The 24,170-nt window shown below is 37.1% G+C and overlaps 1 non-coding gene across 1 annotated transcript; it reads right to left on the reverse strand.

The window, feature by feature from the left end:
* Positions 1–7,285: 7,285 nt before the first annotated feature.
* On the reverse strand, positions 7,286–7,392 carry LOC141635567 (small nucleolar RNA R71). Its single transcript, XR_012540244.1, has one exon. It is a non-coding gene; the product is annotated as a small nucleolar RNA R71 (small nucleolar RNA).
* Positions 7,393–24,170: the final 16,778 nt, after the last annotated feature.

Below are 24,170 nucleotides of genomic sequence, written 5' to 3' on the forward strand. Positions count from 1 at the left end.
CGGCAACAACTCCTACAATTGGGAAAGAGATTGAGATCAATGTAACGTTAATATTTAGAGAACTATAAATAGCATTTGTAAAGGGATGATTATTCATCAATTATCACTTAGTTATTCTCACAATTTACCTCTCATAATTTCCTGAATATTTAACCATATACACAAATTTGTACTCGGCTAATCCAAATAATACCAGTGATATTCCTGATACTTAGTGTTTTCTTATTATTAATTCATTATTCATTTCCATGCTTATAGAACTAGATACCCAAATTACTTTTTTATCAATCCGGATACGTTCAGGGAAATTCCTGACAAAACAGTTGTTCTTCCTCTGTTGCTTCAATGTCTTCCATATTTCATCCTTCCCATCTGAAAATTCTTTTACTTTTTCGATCAAAGGTGTTCTGTTCTCATTTATGTCAGCTAAAAGCAATGTTGCTGCCATTTCTAGCCAGTAGTATTGCCTATACACTTTTTGGTTCAGGTCGGCTTCAAACATTACACCCTCATATCGAATCATGTGCATCATTAAGAAGTTTCCAGACTCAGTATTGTTCATCTCTGTCTTTTGCCAAGGGAAGTTGATGTTGACAACATCAAACGTTATTATATCATCTGCTCTTTCCACGTTCTTCTTTGCTAAGTAGTCACTCATGTGCTCCGCCTACAATATTACGGTTCAGCATTAGTGATAATTTCACAAACACAGAAATCCATTATTTCAATGTTAATATACACCAATACTTTAAAGAACTATCAATTAATCATACCACCAAATCTGCAACTTTGTGTATTTGTGTTTGCTCCCAGTCGGCGTACTCTGTGTTGTCCAGCACTTCCACTATCTCGGTTTTGAAATTTATACAAATACTGAAATAATGTTCTTTCCATACCATTGGAATAAAAACCAGATCTGCTTGCAGGTTAGGTGAGGAACTGTTTCTTCTAATGAATTCGTCCCATTCTTCGAACATCTTTTCTTTAATCAAATCCCTGTCTCCAACTCCTTCGGTTTTTATTTCCTGTTTTGAATATATATGTTACAAGTCCTATTTTTGTTTTAAAGAGTGATTATATTTAATCAAACTAAATGGACAGCTTACCATGTGTCGAATCCCAAAAAACATCAAACTTGTTTCACATATTTCTGTGTGCTCAATATGGTTCAGAATGAGGGACCAACATTAAATCACATTGCTACTGACGTGCTCATTTGGAAGCAACGACAATATATCGTTTCTGACAAGATATTGATCATTACTGAATTTGGCAACCACCTCACTGCTCCAAACATTAACACAAACCAAATTAAAATAGTGCAGACAATATCACACTTCTCTATAAACAATATCACTTCCCTTAAGAAACAGTATCACAAAAAATAGCAGTTATGATAAAATAAAAGTACCATAAAATTTAAATAGTGCAAACAATATCACACTACTCTGAAAACAATATCACACTCTTTAAGAAACAGTATCACAGAAACATACTCTAATGGGAAACTGTGGTCGTCCAATAGGCAGTAGTCAAGCACTTGTTTCCTCGTGGTCAACATCTTTGCACACAGTGATTTGTTAGCCTTCATAAACCTTGAGACGACCTCCACGTTAGAATCTACCACAAAACAGTTGTATGTGCTCCCAAGGCCATCTGATTTCCCCCTCCTACTGCTTCCCACCACACTGGCAGAACCATCTTCTACCACAACTACAAAATTATTTATTTTTGTTATTTGAATATATAATGATTATATATAATGAAAATAAGTCAGTGTTGAAGAAAATAACCTGTTTTTTTTTTGTACAAGAGTTTGAACATTCTTTTTCTTACCTTTCCTTCTCTTTCTTTTGCTTGCTGCTTTCCTCTTTGCTAGTAATTTAGGAAACAATGTCCCTTTGATTGCATTAAGGTTTGTAACCTTCCTCAGGACCTGACTCCTACATTTATTTAAATCCCTCAACACAAGCGTTGTTGCAATCTCCCCCCTGTACAACTGCCTCTTCTTTTCATCATTCAGTTCACATTTAAAATCTTCACCCACAAAAAACATCATGTGGAACATCATGAATAATCCACAATCCAGGTTCAACTCTTTTGTTTGCCAATCAAAGGCGACATTTGTTAGCACATAGTCCTGTACTTTCGCCCCACTTTCATAACCTTTACTGTTGAGGTAGTGCCCGTAAACAGCTCCCTGTTTATGTTTATAATAAATAACTATCAAATTTCAATCTTTAGCTAACAAAAGCATTATATCCTTAGTTCTTATTTTTAAATATAGTACTTACAGTTAAATGAGCAAGGTGTACATGCTCCTCGTCCTCAAAATGATCATATTCTCGGTTGTCCAAGTAGAACATTTTTTCCCTCTTGGTGTCAATACAGACGCAAATGTAGTGGTCTTGATATAGCAAACGTATGAACACCTATAGAAATATTTTATAGAAAATAACACTGTCATTCACAGACCATGGCATACAATATCACAAGTAATGAGTGACAATATCACAGAATATATAATACAATATCACAACTAAAATAGCTACCTGATTTAAGAAACAATATCAATACTTACTTCTCACAATATCAGATAATTAACTTAACAGTATCAGATAATTAACTTAACAGTATCAGAAATAAAAGTACTTTTAAATTCTTACCATATCTGAATTCAAATTCAGTGGCTGTTTATATTGATATGACCACATATCCCATGTCCTCCATACGTCTTCCTCCAGTCTTGTCAGTTCATCAACATCTTCTTCATCTACAAGTAAGATTTTCTCCATACCACCCTGTTTGTTTATAACAGAATTGATTAGTCATGTTGACACATTTTTACACGTAATTTAAAACACAAGGAACACATGAAGTTTATGTTTTCCATACCGAGTGGGCAAGGCCATAGAAAATCCTTGTCGGTCTGTTGCTGTCTTTTGGCGCCATTTCAAACTGATTGAGCAATATTGCCCATGCCTCAATAACCACTGCTTCTATTTTAGCGTCAGGCAACAAAGACTCAATATCGCTCTTTGGTATGGAATGGTAAATACCAAAGTCACAGACAATCTCTCTGTACCATTTTCCAAAAAAATTAGCATATTAGTTTTTAAATTATTTTTACGTAGTAGATTAATTAATGTCTTACATTCAAAAACTAAACTTACGTCTTCTTAATCGCATGATCTGTAAGGAAGCAATAATCCATGACTTCCTTCCGACGCTTCAAGACAGTCTCAAATAAATGGTCCTGTCTGACCATGAAATCTGAGACAAGTGTAGCATCCCTGTCTGGCAAACCACAGTCCATAGTACATCCCAAATTATGAGGTACCATATCTCGCTTTGATTCGGTATTTTGTTCATCTTTGTCTGCGTGCAAAGAAATAGTCATTGATGTTCCACGTTCTCTCTGTTTCCAACTGAACATTTGGAACAACCTCCTTCATATGAGACCCCACACTTTTATCATCATTCTTCTCCCCATCCGCTTTTCCACTGCCTTCTGTGCATAGGTTCTTAGTATTCAGGTCCTCAACAGTTGGTACATTGTTAACATTTTCCTCAACATCTTTTCCAATTCCCTCCTCAACATTTGTTACGTTCTCAACATTTGCTTTATTCTCATCCCTTTTTGCAGCCTCCTCATTCATTTCCTGAACCACTTTTTCAATGCCCTCATTTGGTTTATCCGTGTTAACCTCCTCAACAGTCTTGGTCCCTCCTAAACCAACATTGATTACACCTTCATCAAGCTGTGTCAACACATCTGTCTTCTCATTTATTTTTCCACACTCTTTTTCAACGCCTTCTTGATTAAGTGTATCACGATTCAACTCTTCATTGAATTTCGCTGCAACGGGACTTCCTACTCCTACACCAATACTGGATATAACATCATTCAATTTTGAATTCATGTCATTATCCAGTCCATCATTTTGGTCTTCATCATCACCACTGTCCAAGTTAGTAACATCATTAATATCATCATCCTGTTGTTTGTCATCACATGCCAAGTCATCATCACTGTTCTGAAGATCTTTATCTGTACATCCACCGTATTTTTTGTTCAATTCCTTGTACTGCACTTTCAACATTTCAGTCCAAACATCAAATGATGGCATCCCTTCTTTTGCTTTCTTCATTTCATATGACCTCGCTATCAACATGTCCATCAAGTTATGATATCCAAGATCTTTCATAAAAGGCGCGTTTGAGTCTCCGTTGTCTTGTTTTCGGGATTCTCAACCTCTTCTTCAAGCAGAAGATGTTCTTTAGGATCAACATCTTCCGCACCATCTACCTTCGCACCAGATTGTGTAGATGTAGTTGCTTCACCCATTGAACTTTTTGCTTTCATAGTGATCAGTTTTCTCATGTTACGTACATACCTACCTATGAACAATTCATTGTCCCTCTTCATACGTAGATAAATTTCATGAGCACGCTGCCAAATTACAAAATAAATATATTAAACACTAAAATAGACTCTTTGATAATAAGAAGATATGACACAATAATAAGGTTATTTAATATCAACTTTCATAACAATATCACAGCCTACTATAAATAATATCACAATAGTGCAAAAACAATATCATAACAATTTTTAAATCAATATCACAACAATCTGTTATTCAATATCATTTGCTTTTCTAAACTATATCACAATTATTAATTAACAATATCACAATATCATACAATATATCAAACAATATCATATCTAAAATAAATATCAGATAGCAAATGCTTTTATTTAATATCAATATCATAATAATATCACAGCAGACTCAAAACAATATCACACTAGTTCAAAAACAATATCACAATAATATTTTAATATCATAGCTAAAATAATTATCAGATAGGAATTTATTTCATTAGTGCTTACATCCATTGCCCTTGCTCTAATTTGTTCATCAGTTTCAACACCACTAGGCAACTTCACCATCATATACCCCTCTTTTGTTTCCACTTCAGCTTCATGATCAGACGTCCGAGTCGGAATATCTCTGGAGTCAAGAAGAATATGGTGTTTTTTTAGGGACTTCTTGTTGCTGACAGATGGGGTACTGAATCTTTGATATTGGAGCATTCCCCAAAGATCCTGTTTTTTCTCATCATCCACTCTCTTTGATACGTGCCTAATATATAGTCTTTTTAGCCTATTTCAGCACGTATTTCTATGCATTTTTATACTGTTTTTATGGTATTTTGCCCCGAATTGGCTACTTTGGTTCATTTTGTCCATTTTGTAGAAATGAACGCGAAAGTAGTGGAATCGTACTCTTTTTCGTCCTTTTTGCATGCATTTAGAGGAGACGGGATCTGTCCACAGTAAGATACTGCGTTGGGAAGCGTCATGGCACGGATTATGAGGCATTTAGGCGCGGACTTGAGCTGAAATGAAGACAAAGTACTCGATCGAGCAGTTTTACCACTCGATCGAGTGGTTTTTACGTCTCCCATTGGTCGATCGAGTAGAATTCTACTCGATCCTTAGCCTGTAGAAAGACCAGTTACTCGATCGAGCACTTTTCTACTCGATCGAGTAGATTTGCTGAGGTGTTTACTCGATCGAGTGGTTTTAATCCACTCGATCGAGTGGTTTCGTTGTTATGGGCCTTTAATTAGGCCGTGTGTTGTTTATTTCGCAAAACTGAATTGCTTTTCCTATTTAAACCTACGTTAACTAGGTTATTAGACATCTTATTATCTATCTTGTTATCTATTCTTTTTATCTATCCAGAAACTTTACTGCGTTACTTTGTTTCCACTGTAACCTTACTTTTGGGATTATTCTTGCTCGGATTTTGTGTTCTTTACGCCGGATTCGCATTGATTGTAATTCCTCTCTCTTCCTTTAATAATAATTAATCTTTGTTGTTTTAATTGCTTGTTATTCCACTTAATTCCCTTGCCCTAATTTCTCTTTACACTTTTTACTTGTTATTTCATAATGTTTACTGCTGGAAATCTATCTACTGTTAGTTTAATTAGCGACATGAGTAGCTAAACCCCTTTCATGTTGGGATTAGGGGATCTGTGGTAGGAAAGTGACGATGTAGTAAATGAAACAGATGAAATAATTACGAGTCTCTGTCACCATAGCAATTTAACTGTATTTATTCAACTTAGTTGAGTGCACACTTCTGAGTTAACCTTTAATCTGGCTAAAATTAATCCTAGATCGAAAGATTGGACTAAATAGGCCTGCTATGAATAGTAGACTACCCTGACGAGAATGAAAGTTAAGTTAGCGGTATTTTAGGATAGAAAGTGGATCGAAAGGACCTTTCAACATCCGTCTTACATTAATTCGTCTGAGTCATTTACAGCTAAGTCACTAGACTACCGTAGTGAACCGAAATCCTGACATGTCCCTCTCTATCTGATAGTTTTATCCTTTTTCTCTGCTTTTATTGCTCTTACCCTTTATTCCTCTTTCCTTTAAATCTTGTAGTTTAGATAACAAATCAAACAACCCCCCCATTTGTGACCAAATAGACGGACTTCTACGATTATCTTGCCTCCCTGTGGAGATCGACCTGACTTCCCTAGCTGTATAGTTAGTTGAGTTAGTTTATTTTTGACAGGTATACGACAGACGTGTCAAATTTTCGCGCCGTTGTCGGGGACGCAATTGCCCTATTTGTTTTCCTTCCGTTTATTTTATCCGTCTCAGGGAATATCTATTCCTTGAGACCGTTCTTATTATTTTCTTTCAGTGTTGTTTATGCCCAGGTCAGACAGGTTAGAATTAGTTTCAGCTGATTCAGAACCAGAGAGACTATTCAGGCATAGACTCCGTCTGCAGAGAAAATTACGAAAGGAAGACTTGAGTACTTTCGAGCCAGAGCTACATCACTTTCTTTTCGAAGACAGTACGTTATCACCAGTAAAGATGCCAAAGCTTTCTAGTCATTCAGTGCCTAAAGCATCCTCTATTCCGAAGGGTTTCAATCTCCAGACTGATGATGGGAATACATTCGACATCCGTCCCTCTTATATAAATATGGTGGAGAGAAATATTTATAGAGGTGTGGCAGGTGAAGATCCAAGGAAGCATATGGAGACCTTTACCGATTATTGTTCTACTATCCCCGCCACTAAGGGGGTAACTCAGGACAAGATTAAGGAAGTTCTATTTCCTTTCTCTTTAGCTGATTCAGCCAGGGAGTGGCTGACTGACTTGGACCGCACAGCTGTTGGGGTTACAGATTGGGAGTCTCTTGCTCTTGCATTTTACAAGAGATATTTCCCTCCACAACGCACCAATTTGCTGAGGGCCAAGATTACTAGTTTCAGACAGGCTCCCGATGAAAGTTTCTATGAAGCATGGTCACGATTCAAGAAGTTGGTGAGGTCTATCCCTCACCATGGTTTTGACCCATGGTTCCTAGCTAATCAGTTCTACAATGGGCTGTATGATGACTAGAGAGCCATACTTGATGCGGCATCCAGTGGAAGATTTCAGGAGAATACAGATGATGATAAGGGATGGTCCCTTATTGAAGAGATGGCGAATCACAGTGCTGAATATGGTAACCCGAGGGATGGGATTAGGACAGTTTATGCAGTTGATAAGCAGGTTTTGGCTCAGCTGGAGACCATGAATGCTAGGTTTGACAATTTGGAGTTACAAGCTGCTGGGGAGCCTCAGACGGTCCATGTTCTTACTAGAGGAGAGACCGTTTCTTATGAGAGATGTGGGAGTAATGATGGCCACACTGCTGTTGGTTGTCTTGTAAAGAAGAAACAAGTCCTTGCCTTTCAGCAATATAGGCAAGGAGGGGGTTCCTATTACAATAATCAAGGAGCAGTCCATCCCAATTTGAGGTGGACTAGTCAGAACGTGCTCAATCCCACTCCTCCTCCGCACCAGCAGCAGCCTTATGTCCCTTCACACAAGAATCAACAAGGCTTTCAAAAGCCCCCTTCTTTTACTCCTCCTAACCATGGTGCATCATCTTCCGGTGGGGTGAGTGAAATTGGTGAGCTTAAGTCTATGTTGCAAGCCTTCACAAAGCAGTGGCAATTGAGTGAAAAACAGAAAGATGCGTCCATAAAGGCACTTGAAACTCAAATTGTCCAATTAGCCACTAATCAGTCCACAAGAAAGCAGGGTCAATTACCGACTCAAAATGAGAAGAATCCACACGAGACGGTAAATTTCATCAATCTTAGAAGCGTTCGTTTATATGAGGGACCGGAAATGCAGAAATCAGACCCGAGGAGAGCTAAAACTGATGATGAACAGTGTTCTGTCGAAGAAAATAAGCTCACGGCAAAGCAAGTGCTTGATCGACTGGTTTCAGGTGGTCGATCGAGCAGATTTGGGGACCAAAGTGGTCGATCGAGTGAAAATACCACTCGATCGAGTGAACAGGAAAGGCAGAATGGTCGATCGAGTAGTTTTTCTACTCGATCGAGTGATGAGCAAAATGGAGTTGCTCGATCGAGTGAAAAAACTACTCGATCGAGTGGTATTGATGAAGAATCTACTCGATCGAATGGGTATATTGGTCGATTGAGGAGTTTTGATAACGGGAAGCTTATTCGAGAGCCTGCTAGTGCTCGTTTAAGTGATAAATCACCGGAAAGACCTCGTTCGAGAGGTAAGAAGCGTCCAAAGGATACAGAACTTGCTCCGGAAGATACATTGGAAGAGAGAAACAAGGGACTCGAGATACCTATCATGGTTCCCTTCCCGAGGCGGTTGCAGAATGCTAAGGCCAATCAACAATTCGACAAATTTGTCGAACTTCTGAAAAGCTTGGAAGTTACTGTGCCGTTCACTGAGTTGCTGACAAAGGTACCCTCTTATCTTAAGTTTATGAAGGAAATTTTATCGCGTAAGAGGAGTATTAGTGATAGTCAGACCGTAGCTTTGACTGAGGTGGGGTCAGCCCTATTTCAAAATAAGTTACCTCCTAAGCAGTCAGACACGGGTAGTTTTTCAATTCCGTATCATATCGGTAACTATTTGATTGATAATGCGCTATGCGATTTAGGCGCTAGCGTAAGTGTCTTACCGCTGTCTCTGGCCAAGAGACTTGGTTTGACAAAGCTGAGTTGCACTAATATGACAGTCCAGATGGCCGACCGTAGTATATCACGGCCACTAGGCATAGTAGAAGACGTACCTGTGAGGATCGGGAGGTTCTTTATTCCCGTTGATTTCGTTGTCTTAGACATCCCCGAAGATGCACACACCCCTATTATTTTAGGGAGACCATTTTTGTCCACCGCCTGCCGTGCGATTATAGACGTCGGGGAAAGACTTTGACCTTTCGGTAGGGGATGAGGAGCCGATTTTTCATCAGTCTAAGTCCCGGAGGGCTCCCATGCAAGCTCAGCCTTGCAATGTCCTCTCTTCTACTGACCCTATTATTGACACTCCAGATGAAAATTTGGAGTATTGTGCTGCAATTGTTACCCCTCCGCGTCAGACTGAGAGTAAAAAGGAGGAAAGTTCGTTTGTTTTCCTTGTTGTTGGTAAAGATGAAAGCAATTAAGGAGCTGTCAAGGGGCATGGTGCAATTACTGTCAATCAAATTGGAGATGATGACGCTACAGCCGGTGATAGAGGAGCAAGGACGAGGACAGTTCGCGCTTATGTGGATGTGAACTACTCCCCTCCTACCGTTTTGAACGATAATTCATGCTCATGGAAGTTGAAGAGGACAGTCAATGTTGCTGAGGTGACGTCCTCCAGTCAGGAGCCCTTCAAGGGGCTACTGAATTGCTCCGGGAATTAAACGGGGAAATGCCCGGTGTAACACTTTGTAATAGATAATTTTGAATTTTTCGTTGAATTTATTTTATTGCTTTTAATTAGGACAATTAGTTTATAGACTGTTCTTTAGCGTAGAATTAAGACTATAGACTGTTTATATGCGTTTTTGGTATGTTGGGATATTTTTGCAAGTGCTTTTATGCAGGTTTGGGGAAGTTTTACGCATTCCAAGGAAGAATTGACGAAATTCAGGAGCTAACACGAGAAAAGAGCTCGATCGAGTACTTTTTGTACTCGATCGAGTGAAAAATTGATCGACCGAGTGTTTTTTCCAGTCGATCGAGTAAAGCATAAAGTGAGACTTCTCGATCGAGTAGATTTCTACTCGATCGAGCAACTGGATCTTCAAAAGTCCTCGATCGAGCGGTTTAAAACCACTCGATCGAGTGAATACAACAAGACGCAAGGAGTTTTTTGCCTTAAACTCTATTGTTTTGTTTCTAATTTCATTTTATCCCTAATTTCGTCTACCACTCCCCTTTTGCGATCAAATAATCCCCAAATCCCCACTTTTTCTTGCCCAATCTCCAAATCTGCCACCTACAATCTCTTGCTAGCCAATTAATCTATCATAGCCCCTTATTTTCCCCTTGATTGGTGTCCATTTACACGGTTTTCGAAGAGGGTTAGGGTTTGCGATTTTTCGAACGAAAATTCGCCTCTTTTGCTTGTTTGATTGCAGATTAATTGCATTTGTAGGTTGTATTCATCAAGTAAGTGTTTCCTCTAGATTCATTGCATTTTAATTTCCTTATCTTTGCATTTTTATGAGGAAAAATCGGAATTAGGGCTCGAAATTCCTGTTTAGTCGAATTTTTCGACTTAATTTGTCATTGTATGCCCTTACTTATCTTGCTTGATGATCAAATCCCCTTTCCTCGCTGTTGTTGCTTGTTTAATTCGAATTTTCCGCGATTTTTGCGATATGGATTCAGGACAGTCGAAATTTTCGACTGTCATTATGGTTTTTGTTGCTGTAATCTGCCTAGTAACTTTCTTGTTGCTTAATTGCTGTTGACATTACCTGTTATGACCGCCTTATCGCCAATTACATGCTATTAGGGGTATTTCGGGTTGAAGTTTTCGATTTGTCAGACGGCTTATGAGCTTTCATGCCTTGATTAGCCTCAGTCATTGCTTACTTGCTGCTGTTGTTAACTGTCATCCCGTCCCCTATCACCATTTGCATGCTATGGTTCGAATTTTTCTGGGGAATGTTGGGAATTTCAAGGGTTGAAGTCGAATTTTCGACTGTTTGGGGATGTCAATGCTGTCACATGCTGATTTCGTGCTGTTTTAGCCTTTGTTAGCCATTATTTTCTTATAATACCCCCGACCTTTGCTTACGGATGGAGTCTAGTACTTTACCTACTACCGCACCACCTCTAGTCCGTCTTTGAGTGAGACAAAGGCCCCCGTTTGCCCCACGCCTCCGCCTTAGTCACCACCGATGCCCCAGTTTTTCTAGTTTCAGCCGCAGGGACGTTTTGCTCCAGCTAGCTCACCAAGTAGCTCGATTCAGCTACCACTTCCTCTACGGTCACCACCACAGCTAGCACTTTGCTAGTCCCTCTTCGATGGTGACCACAGCACCACTACCTCTCCACCACCTCTACTCTTACACTGTGGCGGACTCACCAGAGTCGCAGCTGCCTTGTAGTAGCCCCGGTTCCTCACACCGTCGCTTCACGGCTTCGCTTTGAGTTCCGAGGTCGGGTCGTAGATGGGCCCCGAGCCGCACCACTCCAGTCACCTCTACTTCCGCTCCTAGCACTTCTACAGCTGCTGCTTTCTACTTCGACACGATCACGGTCCGAGGTGACACTTCCCTCGACCCTCACCTGGATTACCCGCAGTACTTTTCCTTAACGCCTTACATCGTAAGAAATTTTATAACCTGCTTCGCCGTGTGCATGTACCTTCCCGATTTCTAGAGAAATCGGCGCTTGAGAGACTCGGTATCTACGAGTCGGTTTGTGAGTTACTTCGGGGCACGGGGATGGCCGGGCTCATCACTATGAGCGACCGTACCTTTTTAGAGCTGAGCCTCGAGTTTCTAAGCTCTTTTAACTTCTCCCCCGGGGCACACGAGGCTGACCCCGATAGTTCTTCAGTGTCCTTCCGGTTGTTTAACCGGACCTTCCCGATGACACTAGGGGAGTTTGGTAGGTTACTTGACCTTTCCTCTACGGGCTTGACTGCTGCCCCGAGGAAGGTCTACCGTCAGCTTTGGCGGTGTCTGGCCTAGACCACTTTTAGGGAGCGAAAGCCCCATCAGGCCCACCTTCCCCCTGTTCGCTGTTTCCTTAGACTGATGGGGAGCATTATTTTCGGCCGAAAGGAGCCGAACAACATGACCAACACCGAGCTCTCCATCCTGGGCGGTTACCTAAACATCGACTACGAGAGTCCTTTTACCCTCAACATAGCTTATTTGACCACCCGGTACCTTCTGAGCCAGGGGAAGAAGGAGACGGGAACCATTCCTGCGGTGGCATAGCCACCATTCTTGCCCGGCGCCTTTTCTCCGTTTGGCCTCGTGACCTGCAGTACCTCGAGGGAGAGAGGCTACTGAGTCTGGACGCCATGCTTTCTCGCATTTGGCCGACCCAGCACTACCGGACTTGGAAGATTGACGGCTCCTTGTCCGTAGACTTACCTTGTGACACTCTCCCCGTCTTGAGCCCCTTCCTATCGTTGCCGGGGGCCCGTCCGCCACCACTACCTCACCTTCTCCTTCCACCTGCACCTACTCTGCTGTACCCGCCGCCAAGAAGCGGCGTCTTGAGACCGGGAGAGGGGTCTACCCCTTCGAGGGAGTGCCCACCTTCCACGGCTACTCCCGATCCGACCCTACTCCCACTCCTACTCCTACCCCCACTCCCACCGACTGACACGACCGAGCCGGTCTTACTGGCTACTTTCGTACCACCTCCTCCCTTTGTGGCGCCCGCGGTCATGGACCAAGGGGGCGCCGCTTACGGTTTGTTGCTTGAGATTGCAGCGCGTCAGGCTCGTATGGAGAGGGACATGGCTCTTGCCTTGCATCCTCCTCGTACGAGTACCACTTGCGCGACACGATCGATTCCGAGGGTTGGCCACACCCTTCCTTCTTCCGGTTCCCACCTGAGGGGTACCCGGAGTCTGCTGACGAGGAGGAGGACGAGGACCCGGAGGTGGCAGTGGAGAGAGCTCGAGCTGAGGAGCGGAGGAGGAGAGAGGAGGAGAGAGACCCGAGTTCGGGGTGGAGAAGATCCGTGATGCAAGATGGATTTACGACGATGAGTAGCTACTTGGTCTACTAACTTCCCCTTTTAAAATTTGGTTTGGGAATTTCGTATTTTGTATGTATCTTCTACTCTTCTATTTTGTCTCCTTTTATTTATTGTTTTTATTTTATTATTGGTTGTATATTCCCGTTCCCCCGTATATATCTGCTGGTGTATGCTGGAGGACAACGAGGGCGTTGTCCGTTTTGGTTTGGGGAGGGTATTGCATCCTTTTGAGTCTGCATTTGCATCTGTTTTTGCATTCACATTTATTTTTCAGCTTTGCATTGTTGTTTATTTCATTTAAAAAAATCAAAAATCCAAAAAAATTAGAAAATTTCAAAAAAATTAAAAAAATTTCACGTTTATTTTTGCATATAGGTTGAGTCGGAACGGTAGATTTCTGTGATGATAATGCACTATAACTTGTCTTTATACTTGAGCCTTGCACTTTCATTGATAGTTATTAGCTTTGTCATACGCATAGTCTACGAGTTTCTGTTCAAATATAGCTGACTGTTTAGACTTGACCTGATAAATTGGCAAACTACTTGAAAAATTTTGAGATATTAGAGCCATAACTGGTGACACTCATGACCAGTTCATTAGGAATTGAGAGTAGTACTCCTTGCAAAGCATGTTCGTCTCTTTTGCACTTTTATGACATTCAATTTCTTGTCAAATGCACATATTCGAGTTTGTGGTTGGTGTCACATGCAGGGAGGTGCTTGCAAATTTCCCTTTCCTTATATTTTTCACCCATTTAGCTCCACATTAGCCAAAACTTGCCTTTTTGACCCATTAGCTACATTCCAAACTAAGCCTGCCTAGTCAAGCTAGTTAATATGTTCTTTTGTGGTATGTTTTCCCGTTGCAATTTGGCCCATATTTCTGTGTTTTGGAGTTGGTGGAAATTAAGGAGGGGAGTATGAAAAAAAAAGAATTGAAAAAGAAAAAAAAAAGGAAAGACGTAAAAAAGAAAGAAAGAAAAGGGAAAAAAAAGAAAAAAAAAAGAGAAAGAAAAGTTGGAACGTGAATCAGGAAGAAAAAAAAAAGGAAGTTTGAAAAAAGAGTTGTTTTATTTGAGTTAGTTTTTTCAGACGGTATTAAAAAAGGAAAGTTTGTGACCGTCTGACTCCTCCGTTTTATCCCATTATTTTTGAGGAGATTGTGTTTTGAGTCTAGTGAGTTTTGTGACAAAAGAAGGGCACTTGTACTTAGTTTTTCAGTCAGTTGAGATTCGGATGGTCATTATTATGGTCCTGTAGGAACTAGCTTGACGCTTTTACCTCCACATTACCATAACATGTTTTGCCTTTTCTCACCTGAACCTCACTATTCCCATATTAGTTGTAAGCCTTCGGCTGTGACGCACATTATTGGTTGGAATGTGTGCATTAGTACTTGAATTGTCTTTCATTTTTGTTGCATGCATGCTATATAGGTTGCAGTTAGGTGAGTGACTGTCTTTTCGTACCTCTTTTACATATATCATTCACCTTTGCTTTATGAGAGAAGAGTGACCACGAGAGAGTCCGATTTTGTTGGTCTTGCAAGGTCGATAGGTTGGCTATATTTCTGAACAGCTTATAATTCGTTTGCGTATTGACTGCTTAGCTTTAACTGTTAGTTTTTGTTGCATTAAACTGGTTCAAGTAGACAAGTTAAGCTAGCTCTGAGTTATCATTTCCGTTCCATTAGTTGCATTTTAAGTTTAATCGAGGACGACTAAAGGTTCGGTTTGGGGAGATTTGATACGTGCCTAATATATAGTCTTTTTAGCCTATTTCAGCACGTATTTCTATGTATTTTTATACTGTTTTTATGGTATTTTGCCCCGAATTGGCTACTTTGGTTCGTTTTGTCCATTTTGTAGAAATGAACGCGAAAGTAGTGGAATCGTACTCTTTTTCGTCCTTTTTGCATGCATTTAAAGGAGACGGGATCTGTCCAGAGTAAGATACTGCGTTGGGAAGCGTCATGGCACGGATTACGAGGCATCGAGTGGTTTTTACGTCTCCCATTGGTCGATCGAGTAGAATTCTACTCGATCCTTAGCCTGCAGAACGACCAGTTACTCGATCGAGCACTTTTCTACTCGATCGAGTAGATTTGCTGAGGTGTTTACTCGATCGAGTGGTTTTAATCCACTCGATCGAGTGGTTTCGCTGTTATGGGCCTTTAATTAGGCCGTGTGTTGTTTATTTCGCAAAACTTAATTGCTTTTCCTATTTAAACCTACGTTAACTAGGTTATTAGACATCTTTTTATCTATTCTTTTTATCTATCAAGAAACTTTACTGCGTTACTTTGTTTCCACTGTAACCTTACTTTGGGATTATTCTTGCTCGGATTTTGTGTTCTTTACGCCGGATTCGCATTGATTGTAATTCCTCTCTTTTCCTTTAATAATAATTAATCCTTTGTTGTTTTAATTGCTTGTTATTCCATTTAATTCCCTTGCCCTAATTTCTCTTTACGCTTTTTACTTGTTATTTCATAATGTTTACTACTAGAAATCTATCTGTTGTTAGTTTAATTAGCGACATGAGTAGCTAAACCCCTTTCATGTTGGGATTAGGGGATCTGTGGTAGGAAAGTGACGATGTAGTAAATGAAACAGATGAAATAATTACGAGACTCTGTCACCATAGCAATTTAACTGTATTTATTCAACTTAGTTGAGTGCACACTTCTGAGTTAACCTTTAATCTGGCTAAAATTAATCCTTGATCGAAAGATTGGACTAAATAGGCCTGCTATGAACAGTAGACTACCCTGACGAGAATGAAAGTTAAGTTAGCGGTATTTTAGGATAGAAAGTGGATCGAAAGGACCTTTCAACATCCGTCTTACATTAATTCGTCTGAGTCATTTACAGCTAAGTCACTAGACTACCGTAGTAAACCGAAATCCTGACATGTCCCTCTCTATCTGATAGTTTTATCCTTTTTCTCTGCTTTTATTGCTCTTACCCTTTATTCCTCTTTCCTTTAAATCTCGTAGTTTAGATAACAAATCAAACAACCCCCCCATTTGTGACCAAATAGACGGACTTCTACGATTATCTTGCCTCCCTGTGGAGATCAACCTGACTTCCCTAGCTATATAGTTAGTTGAGTTAGTTTATTTTTGACAGGTATACGACAGACGTATCACTCTTTGACAATTTTTTATCGTCCTAATGTTGGATGAGTGGTAAAGTGTGTTCCAAAACATCGCCCTTGAAATCGAACCTATGCATATATGCTAGCATAAGAACTATTACGCATCCACTGACAGTTGACTTTCCCCCTTCTTTGAACACCCTAACACTTCTAACCATTCCCTCAAATACGTATTCACACCAATCAAATTGGCTTATCCTTGTCACATGCTCAACAGCCTTTACCAGTGCAACTCCAGAGATTTATTTGAAGACGGTGCTAGGAAAATAGACATGCTATAAATTACAAACATTCTTTTAAATTCATCTCCAGCATCATTACATTCCATCAGTCTTTCATGAATATCTTTGACCATAATTGGAGCTGAAGTACTCTCCAATCCAAACTTTGCCCTCCATGCATTTTTCAGCTTTGTGTCTGTCACAGCAGTGGTGTTTCCCATGTGAGCGACGTCCACTTTGCGACCTTGTCGAGGAAGTTGAAATATGTCATGCACATCGTCTTTCGTCAACAGAAAATCAATTTTTTTTTGTTTTGAACATGTTGCTTGTGTGATCAAATGCCTTCAGCAGCAATTTCAGAATCCCATGTGGAATTTTTGTTAGTTTAAACTCTAACAATCCACCAAAGCTAACATCAGAAACAACCTTCTTTTGTTCTTCATTTAAGTTGGCAATCAACTCAACCAATTTCAGTGGCCTACATTTAGTTTGAAATGGTTACACCTTCTTCTTTTTGATCTCAGGCTGCTCTACCTCTGCATCCTGTACCACTAATTCGGCATCTTTGTTTCTATCAGTCTTTGATTTCTTTGTTGATGGTTGGCCCTTTTTTTTGTTGACGGCATGATGCTCTTCAACTTCATCCTGTAACACCATTTCGTCAGCTTTACTTTTATTTTCATTACCATTTTTTGACCTCTTGGTTGGTTGTTCAACCTCATCATTTTTTTATTTCCTCTTTCTCCTGTATGTTTTTTCAGGTTGTTTAGAAGCTGTCAAGTCCATTCTGCTGAATCAATATCACACTTCATTAGAAATAATTTCACACCTTATTCAAAACCACATCACTATTGTATGTCACTGGTAATAACTATTTTTAAAGGAGTATACAGTTTCGTATTTCTGTAAACACTATCAATAATAGAAGTACACAAAATTCATGAAGATTGAGTACCACTAATATTCAGATTCAATATCAGACCATACAAGTAACAGTATTACAAGTTTGTCTTTCTCATTGCCAACACATATATCAACGTTACTCATTGTACTGAACAGAAACTTTCAATTCATGGACCTCATTGTCAAACAAATTCAATTCAGTGTTATGAAATTGTACTCGTTCACATTTAACCAAACGTTTAACCCTAATTTTCGCGATTCAAACAATTTGTAACCGTTATTTTGACAAATACACATTTTGAACTTTCAATTTCACAATCGAACAGTGTTGAAACGAGTAATTAAACGGTTTAATATAATAAACAGTTTTTTAACCAGTTTTAACACTAATTTTTCACAAATAAACAATGTTGAACTTTGAATATCACAATGGAACAGTGTTTAAACATAAATTTCTTCATTGAATAGGTTAAAACTTATTCTTAATTGATAAAAACAATACTAAATACTAATTTTGCACTTCGAACAATGTCGAACCCTAATTTTTCGCACGATCGACAATATTCAACGCTAATTTAGCGATTTAAAGAAAAATATGTAATTTCAATCAGTAATAAAAAACATTCAATTAACAACTACGAAGTTGTACAATTATATGAAAATTATTGGAAATTAACGATGTTTATCAATAATTTTGATACTTAAACTAACAAATACTCGATTTTAACAATGATTTCACTAAAATTGAAGTCCTCGAGAGAATTAAGACAGAAATTGTACCTGGTTTCCAGTCAAAATGCAATTGAATTGAACAATGGTTAGTATTTCTTCGTAAATTATTGTTGATTTGCGTTAATAATCGGGATTTTTTGTGGTTTTTTGAGTTTTTAGAGAGAGAAAGTGAGAAGTCGAAAAAACTGACGCGCGGTTATGAATTTCAAAAGGCGTGCGTGTTTGTTTTGTTACCTTTTTTTTAAGTGATATTGTTTAGTTTATTGCGCGATATTGTATCCGTTACTCAATCCTCAAATATTTAGGGGTTCTCACCAGATCCCGACTCTCTCTCTCTCTCTCTCTGTATATATATATATATATATATATATATATATATATATATATATAGTATAAGGATCATCAAAGTCCCCTTAGATGACTTGAGTCCCTAAGTTCTCATCCTACCCATTAGATCTCAAAAGATGGGTGGTTGAGATTAAAACCAAAAAAAGGCCATTAAGGAGATAATAAAACACTTTCTCTAATACTCACCATAATTATTCACTAATTTACTATATATAACTTTTCTCTCACCCCTTCTTTCTCATCTCACACATTTCACTCCCCTCATCTCATCCAAAAACCCAAATAATCCTCTCATCTCTCTCAAACCTAAAAAACCAAATAAATCAAAAACCCAAAAAAACCAAATAAATCAAAAACCCAGAAAACCAAATAAATCAAAAGCACAATAAATCAAAAGAAATCTCACACTCCTTTCTTCCTCATTCACCACCACCTCCCACCACCCCACCCGACACTAACACACACTACCCACCACTGCCAAAAACACAATAAATCCAAATAAATCTCACACTAATTTCTTCCTCATTCACCACCACCGCCCACCACCCCACCTGACACTAGCACACACTACCCACCACCGCCGCCTACCCCACAACCAAGACGTTTTTTTTTTTTTGGTTGATTTTTCTATTTGTTATTTTTTGTTAGTCTTTATTTAATCCTATATGTTATTTTTTTCGTTTTGTTATTTATTTTCTCAAATCTAGTGTTGTCATACATTATTTTATTTTTTTTCAGATTTTAGGGTTTTCAAATCTCCTTTTCTTTTTTTGTAAGATTCTTTTATTTTGTTTCTAGATCTACTAAAATAGATCACATATAATGTGTTCCTTTTCATTCTAAATCTAATAAATAAAAATAGATGTTTGAAAAGTTATTATAATTCAAGTTTGTATAAAAAAATGACTTAAATGACTAAAGTTACACCGTCATGGACTAAAGTTATATTGTTATGGACTAAAGTTATACTAAGACTAAAATTATATAAATTTGTCTACAAAAAGATTAAAGTTACACTATTATGGACTAAAATTACAGCGTCATGGACTAAAGTTACAATCACAATCAGAAAAACTAAAGTTACATAAACTCAAAAAAATGTATAAAATGGAATATACAAAATGAACTATACAACTAAAGTTATAGTATTATTGACTAAAGTTACACCTTTCAAGCATTAAATTTATATGAATTCAATTAATATGTCCAATGACTAAATTGATTTTGAATATATAAATTTGAATTTATATAATTTTAAGTCAATTTGATATAACTTTAGCATTTGACGACTGTAACTTTAGTCCAAAAATGTGTAACTTTAGTATTTTATTTGTGAAACTTTAGTCCAAATTTGAGGAACTTTAGTCCTTTTTTATAAACTAATTGAAATTTATGTTGTAAGTTTAGTCCCAATGTAACTTTAATCATTTTTTCTATAACTTTAGTCCTAAATTGTATAATTTTAGTCCAAAATCGAGTAACTTTAGTCCAAATTTAAATTTCAAACCATAACAATATAAATTCAAATTAATATATCAAATGACTAAAGTGATTTTGAATATATAAATTTGAATGTAACTCCAATATAGAAGATATGTAACTTCAATAAGAATGAATGTAACTTTATCCCCCAACTAACATACACCATACTACCACCACCACAACACACCACCAGTATTTATTAAAAAAAACTAAAGAATGTAAATTTTTTTTAAAAAAAAAAAAAAATCTAAAACTTAAAAAAAATAACATTAAAGTTTATGTAACTTTAATATTTAAAGGGTATAACTTTAGTCGTAAATAGTGCAATTTCTTTTTTTAAAAAAAAACAAGATCTATAATTTTAACACAAAATAATATGTAACTACAAAAATCAAAAAACCAAAAAAAACCAACAATACTAAATCTAAAATAAACTCAAAAAGTAGATCTTAAAAAATAAAATAACCAAACAGAAATTAAGGAGATTTGAAAATATTAAATAAAATCATCACATCCACCCAAAAAAACCGACACACACTAAACCCAACAACAAACCACCACCAACAACGAACGAATGTCGAAAACTAGATCAAAACCAACAATAAAATAAAATAAAATAAAATAACCGAAATAAAAAATCTGAAAATATAAATAACTAAATCTGAAATTATAAGATAAAAAAACAGATCGTTTCTTTTAAAGAAGCAGATGGGAAAGGCGAGGAGGTTGTGGTGTGGTGGTCGTGGCAGGACGCCGTCAGTGGCAGGAGGAGGGACGAGATCTTGGATGTCTTTGTTGGTTGCAGTGGCGGCGGCGGCAGGTCAGAAGGGTGGTTGGAGGTCGTTGATGTGCCGTGGCTGGTCGTGGTGTGTCGAGGGCTGCGGTGATGGTGCGGTGGGTGTATGTTTGTGTCGGGTGGGCTTGTGGGTGGTGGTAGTGGGGAAATGAAATATGAGTTTGAGTTTTTATTTTATTTTGATTTGTGAAATGGGGAGATTTTTTTGGGAAATCTGGGAATGAAATGGGGAGAGTAATGAGAGAGAGAGAGACGTGAGAAATAGAGAGATGGTCAGGGTGTGATAATGAGAGGAGAGGCTGACTGATTAAGGGAAATTGATTGAGTTAAGGAGGAAATTAGGGGAGAGTCATTTGTAGCCCTCCATTTAGATCTAATCTCAGCCCTTCATCCACTCCATCCAAAGGCCTATAAAAGGACTTAGGAACTCAATAGATGTAAAGGACTCATTTGAACCTTACTCTCTCTCTCTCTCTCTCTCTCTCTCTCTCTCTATATATATATATATATATATATATATATATATAGTATTGGGTTCATCTAAGTCCACCCACAAACCTTGAGTCCATAAGTCCTCATCCAAGCCTTTGGATGAGGAAGATGGGTGGCTTAGATGAAGTTTCCTAAATGAAGATTAATTAGCTAATCTAACTCTCTCTCTCTACTCTTTTTAATTAATCACTAACTCATCTCAATTAACCACTAATTAAATATATATACCTTTTCACTCATCCATTTCTCTCACCTCTCACACAATTTCATTCCTCCAATCTCCCTAAAATCTAAATAAATAAAAAACCTCCAAAAATCACCCAAAAAAAAAAACCCAATAAAACCCCAATAAAATCACCCCAAATAATTCACCCTCTCTCCCACTAATCACCACCCCAACCCATTACACACCACCCCACCCAACACCCCACCCGCACACCCACCACACCACCCACCACAATCGTCACCAACCATCCCGCCACCGCGCCGCCGCCACCTTCCTCCTTTCTTATTTTTTTTTCCCGGTCAGATCTGAAGTTCCTGTTTTTTTATTTATTTATTTTTTTTTTCCGAGTAAATTTGTGTGTGGTGTTGTTGTGATGGTGGAGATGCGAGTCTTTTCTAACAACCGTCACCAACCACACGCCGTCACCTTCCTTTTCGTTTTTTTTTCCCGGTCAGATCTGAAATTTGTGGGTTTTTTTTTTTTTTTTTTTTTTCTTCGTGAAGTTGTGTATGTTGTTATTGTGATGGTGAAGATGTGAGTCTTTTTTAAAAACAAATACCAAATGTTGTTTTTTTTTTATAAAACAATTACTATATTTTAGTCATATAGTATGTGACTTTTTTTTTGGAAATCTTTTTTAGTGTTATTGTGTATATTATTTACATTAGCATATTTTAGATCTATTTTTTTTTAAAAGAAATTGTGATTTTTGTTATAGATTTAGTTTTTGAAAGAAAATTATGATTTGTTTAATTTTAGATCTAAAAAAAGATCTCAATAAGTTGTTTAATTTTAGATCTTGTTTAATTTTGTGAGATCTTTGTATTAAAATTACATTTTTCTCTATTAGAATTACACTTATTAAAATTACACTTTTCTCCATTAAAATTACACTTTTTTCTATTAAAGTTACATTTTTCTCTATTATTAAAGTTACACTTTCCTCCATTAAAATTACACTTTTGTTGCTTAAAATTACACTTTTGTCTGTTAAAATTACACTTTTTTCGGTTAAAATTACATTTTTTTTCTGTTAGAATTACACTTCTTCTGCTAAAATTACACTTTTTATCCTTGGAATTACACTTTTTTCTGCTAGAATTACACATTTTTCGATTAAAATTAAACTTATATCTATTAAAGTTAAAGTTACACTTATTTCTATTAGAATTATACTTATTTCTATTAGAATTACACATTTTTCGATTAAAGTTAAAGTTACACTTATTTCTATTAGAATTACACTTTTTTCTACTAAAATTACAGATTTCTCTATTAAAGTTACAGCTATCTCTATTAAAGTTACATTTTTCTCTACTAAAGTTACACTTATATCTATTAAAGTTACACTCTTAAGGACTACAGTTTTACTCTCAATGGACTCATGTTATATGTTTAATATGGACAAAAGTTACACTCTCAATGGACTAAAGTTACACTCTCAATGGACTGAAATTATACTTTAATGGACTAAAGTTACACTTTCAATATGGACTAAAGATACACTCTCAATGGACTAAAAATACACTTTAATGGACTAAAATTATACTTTAATGGATTAAAATTACACTTTAATGGACTAAAATTACACTTTTAAAAGACTAAAGTTACACTTATAAGTCACTCAATTCACAATGAGTTGTGTTAAAATTGGAAAAATTCAAAATAATATTTGTCGAAAAACTGAGTTACACTCGTAAAACGCAAAATATATTGTAAATTTGCTTCAAATTTTCAAATTTCAAAATAAAATCCGTCAAACCGCAATTTTTTCCGTTGAAATTACACTTTTTCCGTTGAAATTACACTTTTAAAACAAGAAAGTGTAGTAACATTTGTATAAAGTTTCAGGTCAAAAAAAAAAATTATGCTCAAAAAATTTTTTGTGTATAATTAATCCATTAGTGAATGTATAATTAAAGCTAGAGAGATAAAGTGGATTAATTAGTGTATAGGAAACTCATTAGTGTTAAGTATGCTTTTTTGCTTTCAATCTCAACCATCCTTAGTGGGATATCTAAGGGATGTAGTGAGGACTTAGGGACTCAAAATATATGGTGGACTCATAAGAACTTTGCTATATATATATATATATATATATATATATATATATATATATATATATATATATATATATATATATATATATATATATATATATATATATATATATATATATATATATATATATATATATATAGAGAGAGAGAGAGAGAGAGAGAGAGAGAGAGAGAGAGGGGTTCTTGTAAGTTTTGTTTCTTAGGGTGAGTTGTGAGTTTGTGCTTGGAAATCTCAGCCACTAGATTATATTAGAGATGAATGGTCAAATTCTAATCTTACCTGTCATATAAAATCAGTCGTTTACTTATTTTCTCTTTTTTCTAGTGCTACTCTTTTTTTTTTTTTTTTACTTTAGTTTTTTTTATCTTCTTTTTTTACCTCGTGTTATTATGCTTTTTTTTACGACTTTGATTTTTTTTTTCTCTTATGTTTTTCTCTAATTTTTTCATTATGTTACCTTTTTTTTTTGTACCAATTTTTTTTTGTACTTTAATTTTTTTTAATCCTATTTTTTACCTCGTGTTATTACGCTTTTTTTTACTTCAATTTTTTTACGACTTTGACTTTTTTTTTCTCTTGTTTTTTTACCACGTGTTATTGTGCTGTTATTGTTATTCCGCTGTTATTGTGATGTTATTCTGCTGTCACTTTGATTTTTTTATGACTTT

The sequence above is a fragment of the Silene latifolia genome, chromosome Y (genome assembly GCF_048544455.1).
Source record: "Silene latifolia isolate original U9 population chromosome Y, ASM4854445v1, whole genome shotgun sequence".
NCBI lineage: Eukaryota > Viridiplantae > Streptophyta > Magnoliopsida > Caryophyllales > Caryophyllaceae > Silene > Silene latifolia.